The 7,052-nt window shown below is 35.1% G+C and overlaps 1 protein-coding gene across 1 annotated transcript in view; it reads right to left on the bottom strand.

The window, feature by feature from the left end:
- Positions 1–4,962, bottom strand: part of LOC111515908 (potassium two pore domain channel sandman) — a 253,468-nt gene extending 248,506 nt beyond the window's left edge. Inside the window, exon 1 of the mRNA XM_074183712.1 lies at positions 4,734–4,962. The gene's annotated coding sequence lies outside the window, so the exon portion shown is untranslated. The remainder of the gene's footprint in view (positions 1–4,733) is intronic.
- Positions 4,963–7,052: the final 2,090 nt, after the last annotated feature.

Consider the following 7,052-nt stretch of genomic DNA (forward strand, 5'->3'; position numbering starts at 1 on the left):
CTGCATTTTCACTCGACAGGCGGAATTTTAATATCACGTTCATGAAATCTCTCACTACAAATAAAAATGTCAGAATCTCGTTAGTCAGAATCGAGGTCAGGGAATTTAAAATTCAGAATGCATCCCACAATATTCAGTAACTGAAAGGTAGAACAAGCAGGGTAGTGATAAACGTCGTAGATATATTTTTAGGTAACACTGGAATGAGGAAAAAATGTAAATTTGTCGAACATTATATGCAAACAGCATACTTGGAGTACATGAATATCCTTTTTCATTCTAGATCGTTATAAAACGCTTCCTTATCAGTTTTCAAGGATGCTAGTTGAACTATCAATAACCCTCCGTCGTTCGACGAATTTGTTGCACAGTTTTGAAAATTGCATTCGTCTTTAGTAAATTTTTACAATTTATTACACATTTTTTTAACTTTCAACTCAATTCATTGAATACTTTTTCAATTTTATACAATAAAACGATATGAATTTAACTTATGAGGTTCACAAATACATATTTGAATATAAATTTCAAATCTATTGGTACAGGAGCATGAAGAGACATATTCTCAGTTATCTCGAAAGTGCTAATTCGTTTCATATTTTTCATGAAAGGGGACTAGGCCTCTCCAATCACAAGCGATGGTGACACGTGTGAATCGTTGTATTTTTACCACGTGCCAGTATAGGGGTGTCTGCAATATGCTGTGTAATGCCCGCTGTAAGTAGTCCCAATGTGATTCGAAAGTGCATATAGATTATAACTACAAGTAGCCACATTTTCTACTACAAACTTGCTCACATCCAATCCTTCAAGAAGGATTAAATATTTGCTCTCGTTTCAATTCCATGAAGTGGTTTGTTGTAACTTTTCTTCTCTTTATAAAGTTGGTTTTTAGGAAACATGTGAATTTCATCAAGTCTTTCCTTTTTGGATGGATATACTAATTTTTTTAATGTGAAAAGGTGTGCCTCTTGAAAATCATAGAAAACATAAAATTTCACTAGTACAAGAAATTGTATGTTTGAAATGTTTGTTATCCATTTCTATATTGATAATGAACATAAAGATGTTCTCAACTAGTTTTTAGATTCTGACACATCCGTTCATGATTGAGTGGTTCACAACATAACTTCAGTGACCAATCTTGACATCACACTACTTTGCAAATTTGGGTTGTTTGGGCCTAAGATGTACGTCTTTTTCACTCTGCCAGAATTTCAACCGTTTTTCCTCATATACCTTGTTATTCCTATTTTATACGGGAAGAACTTTTTCTGGAATAATTATTTCTTACCACGTTAACTCATCTCATAGACTCAACTTAATATAGTTATGAATGATTGGTATGACCATACAACCAGGAGCCTGGCTTGTTATGTCATCAGTTGGCTCCTTTACTTATCAAAAAATATCTGCTCTCCACTGAGAAAAATGATAGGTTCTCTCAATACTGATTTTAACGGAAAAATAGGTAACTGAGTTGTGGAAAATGTTGAAGGAAGTTTTCGAAACAGTAAATGTTTAGATGAAATGACCCCATATATCTAGAACTGCAATTAATTCGCTATGTGAAGTTTGATTTGCACATATGTTTCAACAGTTGGGGCTGCTACATGATCATTGCTATTATCGAAATTATCATTTTCAGAAATATTGTAGCTATTTGAACTCCTAGCATACACGAAATATAACTTCTGAGATATACGCTTGAAATTACAGAAATATTGAAACAAAAACTACTATGGTATTAGATATTGCTTTCTATTAAAAAAGTCTTCGTGGATTTGAAAAGCGGCTTTTGCAATTCCAGCGATATGATTGTGCCGAAACATATTGGTGTCCATTTCAACCACCAACAAAGTTATCGAAGCAGAAAGTGGAATTGTCTGACTTGACTTTATTATATCCGGTTCGGAGACATTTATCTTTTTAGAGAAAACCGATGCCTGGGTTTATGCGGCATTGAATTGAACCTGATTACTTTCACCCCAATTCAAATTCACTCTAGATCCTCATTAAGATGCTGCCAGTGAAGATGTTCATCCGCAGCCGATGTCGTGGAATCCAAATGGAATGACAAGTGTGCTATCGTCAGCAAAGCAATATTGGATTTTCCCAATGAGTCGTTGATATACAATAGAAAGAGGATTTGAGACAATATAGATCCCTGGGGAACAGCAGCGTTAATGATGAAAGTATTCGAAAGATTTCCATCAACGGCCACTTGTAGGGAACCTTCTTACAGGAAGCTGAAGAGCCATTCACAAAAATGATTCTATAAGTCATAGCATCGAAGTTTGGCCAGCAAACCTTAGAAATATCAAGCGCAACAGCTCTTGACTCTCCGTGTTTCCCGACTGCGTTATTCCAAAAATGGGTGACATGATGAAAGGTCACCTGTTGATCTTCATTTCCCAAAGTCGTATTGACGATCCCTCAGAATATTCAAGAATATGGTGATTTTTCTTGCCCTTTTTGGGAATAGGTTGAAGACGAGCCATCTTCCAACAAGAAAGAAAAATCTTTCTCTTGTAAGATAGGTTGAAAAGTCTGCAAAATACTGGTGCAAGTTCATTTGCATACCTTTCAAGTACAATGACGGGCACTTCATCAGGACCAGACGCCTTGTCTTGTTGATATTGAGCTCTTACGAAATTCACCTGACTAGTCGTTGTCAAAAAGTAATGTCCGGCATTGGATTCTGGCATGGGAATAGTGGGTGGTGCATTTTCCAGAAAATCGACCCTCCACCGCAACCAGCAAGGGTTTATTGTGGCTCACATCTATTCACACTCGACCAAATAAACCCAGATTCTTAACGAAGCCGATTAGTTTATATAGTGAATGGTCTTTCAGGTCAGATGGTAAGAGTACGGCTCTGCCGAACTCTAAAAACCTGATTCGGTCCCCAGCGGGGCAGGTACAAAGAATGTGCTCTGCTGTTTCATAATTTTCCAAACAGAGGCGACACACACTGTCTTCCGACAGTCCAAGTTTCTGCATAAGACTGGGGAGTGGGACGCAAATTGTTTGGCTAGTGAATTTGCTTTTTTTATGGCTGTTATTGCAACTGAGCTATCCGCTTGTGTTAGCGATGCAGCTGTTGTGACACTGTGATTTTTGCGCCACTGCCATCAGGCGAAATTTTTGGAGGCGACAGCTCACTCGCAATTTTTGTTGAACCAAGATTTTCCGTTAGAAGCTCGTTTCATTGAAGAAAAAACATGCCACCATGGATGATAGAATAACATCCGTTACTTCAAAAGCACAAATAAACGGATCATTAGAGCTGAAACAAATATCTAATCAGGGGATATTTCGAAAATAGTCTTAAAGTTCTTTCCACTCAGCAGATATATAATGACAAACTTTCCGCGGCTTAGATTGTTCCCCAACATTTATCGGTAAATCAGAAGATCCCAATGGAGACCTTACGGTGACTGTGTGAATTTCTGGATTGGTTGATAGATACAAATCCAGAAGACTAGCATGTTCTTCATCATGGTCAGGAATTCTTGTTGTCTCATTTATAATATGAGTAAGTCTGCAGCTTATTGCAAAAGCCTCAGCTTGAATCTACATCTATTTGATATATTTCATAGTAAAAGTTTAATAAATAAAAACTATACATTTTTCGAATTTGAATGATAACAAGTACTTGAAGTCATGCGTGAAAAAATTATTTGATATCTGGTTCCATAAATTGTTCATATTAGCTTCATTCTCTTCATCAACTGCTCATGGTTAGACTGCTGATTTTTTGGAATATAAAGAAATATAATAACAAAAGAATGAATGAATATGGAACTTTTATAATATACCAGTTAGAAATTTCTCATGTGCATACTAAAAAATCACAATACCTTATTCCGAACCAAATTTCAATATTACATTTATTATTGAGCAAAAGACGATTCCGAGTGTATTTCCCGAGTTTTACAAAATCGCAACACGTGTTTCTTCATATACAGTTACTAACTGAACCTACATATTCAATACTTCATATATATTTTTTGCATTTTGAAGTACCTACCTGAATTTCAAGTAACTGGGTTCTACCTAGACAATGATTGTTTAATGTGTACCTGGGCTTGTAACGAATCAAATGACATGTGCTTGTGTACCACTATCCACATTTGAAAAAATATTCTGTAACGGAAAGTTATTCCGTAAATTACTCGAATTATCAAACTCATTCATTTCTGAACTTTCGAAAAAAGAAAGTTTCAAATTTTTTTCTCCTGAATGTAACATATTCATGATTGAACTCTATCCTTCTGCTGAAAGATGGTTTGCTAATGTGGAATCATTCTTTCCATTTATGAAACTACTTCTATGGTCTTCAATTATTTGAGACAGTTATTCTTGTTTGGCCAATACACAGTTTTGGGCAAAGGCCACAAGTCAACTTATATTCTCCTGACATATCCGACAATGAAGTGAAGTTATTAAAAACAATAAACACACATTAAACATTGATTGGCTAGGTAAACTCAGGTACTTCAAATTCAGGTACTTCAAATTGTAAAAAATATACATAAAATATTGAATCTGTAGATATAGTTAGCAAAAATACATCTGAAGAAGCCATTGTACGGCGTTTTTGTAAAACTGTTTTGTGAAAATCTCACAAAGAAGTGTTTTTTTAATATGAATTGAAATTCAGAGAAAATCAGTAAATGTTATCATTTGTAATAGAACTAGATATAGTGTTTCAAAAAAGTATCACTCACCCAATTATCACTGAGAATCCTTTTGTCTTGAATGTTTCTCTTTAGAGTGAACTAATGAATACAGTCATAAGTTCGAATTACAATGAAATATGTTTGCACTCACAGCACTTTTCCCAAATATCCCATATGAATACGAATTGAAATTTCCACACTAATTGAAAATAATTAACCGATATTTTCCCGCAGAAGAACTGAAGAAACAGTTCTGACCCGACTGTGATGTTTAAAATAGCTCAAGTAGAATCGAGAATTGTGGGTTATAAATAAGAACGCAGACTGTGGTGGGATAAGTTTATTATAAGTTGTTAAATTTTCAGCTCCACGATTCATTCTATAGCAAATAATCAATATTTCATTGGTTTTGTATCCTCACTTCCAGGTGGGAAACTTCTTTTTGACTCTAATCACTCCGTTGATATGTGGTGCTTTTATTCGTTACCTCATTTCCATAATTTTTTTATTGCAGTTTCATTTCCACTGAAATATTCGAGTCCTCAAAAATATGGTTTGAATGGTAACTTTTATTGCCTTAAAAAAAAAGTCAGATTCTTCTCACTTGGCTTTTATCGTTTTGTTCTGATTAGATAAGAAACCTATCATTGATTAAAGAGAGTTTGTGCTACAGATTTTAACAGATGTTAGGTGATCGTATCATTTGGCTTACTTGCTATCTTACTTGTGTTATCAGTCAGTCATCAGAAATCCAGAAATTTAGCTCACCGAGTCACTTGAATAGTTTCTGAGGAACAACTCCGTCGAGGTAGTACCAGTCTTTTAAGAAAAAATGAAATCGCTAGTTTCCAGTTCTTTTTGCCAGACAAGTTGCAATCTCAAATTGAAACTATCGGAAACTCATGTCAAAAAGATGAAGAAGAAAAATAAAATAAAAGTTATTGCCCAACAGATGAATCCATTCACAGGACAAGGTGAACAGAACACTTCACCGCCATTTTTTGTGAGACGGGTAGTTCATGAATTAATTATGTAATCCCTTTCAAAATTCTGACAAACACATATGCAACAATTTTGAAACACTACTATCGTTGGTGCTACCTTCGGTAGCACTACCTTCGGTAATAACATTCCAAAATTGGCTACAGTGATAAATTTGAAGGGTTTTGGAATCTATGCTTGGTAGTAATTTTTCATTTTCAAAATAACTTATTTAGGTATTTGTAGAGCTCTTCATCTCCCATATGTCTACTGTGATACGAAAAAATGGCAATGAAGGGTTTTGTTCATCCTTTTGACAGGGTCAAAAAACTAAAATCTATAGGTTTTCCCGATGGGAATAATGAATGTTTGGATTACAACCTAACTATGAGAAGAAGATTTTTGTGTAATTTATTGTTCGTATGAAAGTATTTCTTCGGAACGTACTTTCTCGTGTAATTCAATGTTCATGTGGATGTAGTTCGTGGAGGATGGGCTTTTTCTTCCAGTTGTATCTGAAAATAACATCTATGCATGATCTACATATATTTGCAAAGAGTTTATTTCAAACCTAAATGTGTTGAAACGTTGATTTGACACCGGTTGAGCATCCGATACAATTCCATCCACAGCAGCTCTTTGAGTACGATTTTCCAAATAGTTTCCTCTTGGATAGTTTCCTGAAAGTGACACTGATTTCCGATAAAAACCAAAGTAGACAAATTTCTTACACAATATCTCGTAATCAAGAGTGTCGAAGGCCTTGCTATAATCCAAAAGTACTAAATTGGTCAAAGCTTTGATCGTCGGTAATTGACAGAAGAGCCATGGTGATATTAGGCTGAGGTGAATCCTGATTGAACAGATGTTATGATACGATTTTTATTGAAATAATTATCATTCTATGCTTTCAGTATCAATTACATTTCTTTGGAGAGACACGATAGTATTGTAAATGGTCTCAGGTCAGGAAGGATTGTAGGTGAGTTACTCAGCCAGAGGGATTACCAATCCATCTTTTCGAAATTGGGGTATTGGTAATGATAGAGTTTATGAGAAAGGTGAAGTGATTTATCAATAAAGAGTCAATGATATTGATTATTCTGAGGGATATCCGGCCTGAATCCTAAGTATTGCTCTTAATGCATCTCAGGGAGCTTCGCACCATCTCACCGGTATAATAATTATCTTTATATTGTAAGTTAACCAATATGCTGGAAGTTGATTTACTTTCTCCGTTTGAGAAGTATCGTGTTTTTCACAAATATTGAGTATGTTGTCATTCAGGAAGGATACACTACAATCCATATTGATAGATGAGATCCCACTGAATACCCATAACGTTCGAACGGAAGAGATCAAAATTGAAGTTACGATAATCACGAA

The sequence above is a fragment of the Leptinotarsa decemlineata genome, unplaced genomic scaffold, assembly GCF_025532065.1.
Source record: "Leptinotarsa decemlineata unplaced genomic scaffold, Ldec_3_MD MMD2_tig00026340_RagTag_RagTag, whole genome shotgun sequence".
Lineage (NCBI taxonomy): Eukaryota > Metazoa > Arthropoda > Insecta > Coleoptera > Chrysomelidae > Leptinotarsa > Leptinotarsa decemlineata.